At 35.8% G+C, this 1,815-nt stretch overlaps 1 non-coding gene across 1 annotated transcript; it reads left to right on the forward strand.

The window, feature by feature from the left end:
* Positions 1-726: 726 nt before the first annotated feature.
* LOC121236248 lies at positions 727-835 on the forward strand. The gene has a single exon (XR_005934689.1). It is a non-coding gene; the product is annotated as a small nucleolar RNA R71 (small nucleolar RNA).
* The last annotated feature ends 980 nt before the right edge of the window (positions 836-1,815 follow it).

The following is a 1,815-nucleotide window of genomic DNA, read 5'->3' on the forward strand; positions in this document are numbered from 1 at the left end:
CTTGGTCAAATTATTCCTTATGTCATTAATGGCTTGAGAAGTTTGGTTATTTATGATGGTTTGACTTTGCATGAATTGTTGAAGGGTGGCGGCCATTTGCTAAAATGGGTCATCCATTGGTTTTCTAGGGGCTGGAATTAGTGCATTTTGCTGGGTGTGAACTGAATATTGAGGTGCACCAGCTCCCGGATGTGTTGAACTCTTGGGATGATCATTTCTCCAATTGAAGTTAGGGTGGTTTCTCCAACCTGCATTATAAGTGTTAGAATATGGCGTAGAAAAAGGCTTAGAAATCATGTTAACAAGGTGAGAAGCATCAAACAAGACTTCATTAAAGGCTAGAATAGTAGGACATTCGGATGTTGCATGGCTATATCCTCATAAATAGTACATTTTTCTTGTTTTGGAATATCTTGAATTTCATGCACTTTCTTTAACTCAATTGCCTCCAATTTTTTTGACAATAACACAAATTTGGCTTGCAAATCATCCTCCCCATTCAAAACATATTTACCCCCCCTCCCACTCGAGGTCATCAAAGGTTCAGTTTGATCATAAACACAAGAAGTGTCCCATGATTCAGCGTTTTCAGCCAAGTAATCGAAAAAAGCAAAAGCCTCTCCCGGTCGCTTGTTAAAAAACTCTCCATTACACATGGTTTCGACAAATTGTCACATCTTAGGCATCAAAGCTTCATAAAAAAAACTAATGATGCGCTAATCCTCGAAACCATGGTGTGGACAAGCATTTAAAAAATCTTTGAACCTTTCCCAACTTTGGTAAAAAGTTTCACTTTCCTTTTGAGAAAAATTTATGATTTGTCTCTTTAAAGTATTGGTTTGATGCATTGGGAGAAACTTTTTCAAAAATTTAGCTTGCATTTCTTGCCATATTCCAAAGGATCTTGGCCTCAATGCATTTAACCATATTTTTACTTTATCTTTCAAGGAAAATGGAAACAACTTTAGTCTAAGAATCTCCTCAGCACAGGTTTGATCAATGAATGTAGAATAAACCTCTTCAAACTCTTTGATATGAAGGTAAGGATTCTCAAATTCCATGCCATGAAAATGTGGAATCAATGGGATCATTGCAGGTTTGAAATTAAAGTTGTTTACATTCACAAGTTAGATTATGCATGAGGGTATGCTAGTTCTGACAGGTTGTAAATAATCTCTAAGGGTCATGTCCTGATTTACCATGTCCTTATCATGATGCTCATTTTCAGCCATGACGCTATAAGTGTCAGATGATGATTCAAGAGAAAGGGATGCAGAGTTAAAGGATGCTAGTGATTCTGTCCTAACCAAGCGAGATGTTTGGTCTCTAGTCCAACCAGTGATACAAACAAGAGCAGAAAAAAAGAAGCAAAAAATAAAATAAAATAAATTAGATGTCACCCAAACTGTGAAGAGATTCACAACAGTAACCAAAAAGAATGCTTCTTAAAACGCCAATTGTCCCCGGCAACGGTGCCAAAAACTTGATCAGCTTATAGTTTTGACTTCCAAGCGTAGAAGCTATAAAAGTAATACAAGAGTAAATCTCAAGATCGAATTCACAAGGACAATGGGAATTAAGCAAACATTTCATATTCGCAAGACAACATATTACCGTTTATGACGACAAGAGATTTCAAAAGGGAAAAAAAAACATTAAACTAAAAGATCCAGCAATGAACAAAAAAAAGGGTAAGAAATGAGAAATAAATTTCAAAGGTTGACCAGAAACTATATCGACACCAAAATGGGGACTATTTACTAAAGAAGTGTAGACTGAATTAAGAGTAAAATTATAGATTTTTTTGGAAGTTCA

This window comes from Juglans microcarpa x Juglans regia, chromosome 6D (genome assembly GCF_004785595.1).
Source record: "Juglans microcarpa x Juglans regia isolate MS1-56 chromosome 6D, Jm3101_v1.0, whole genome shotgun sequence".
In the NCBI taxonomy this organism is placed as follows: Eukaryota; Viridiplantae; Streptophyta; class Magnoliopsida; order Fagales; family Juglandaceae; genus Juglans; species Juglans microcarpa x Juglans regia.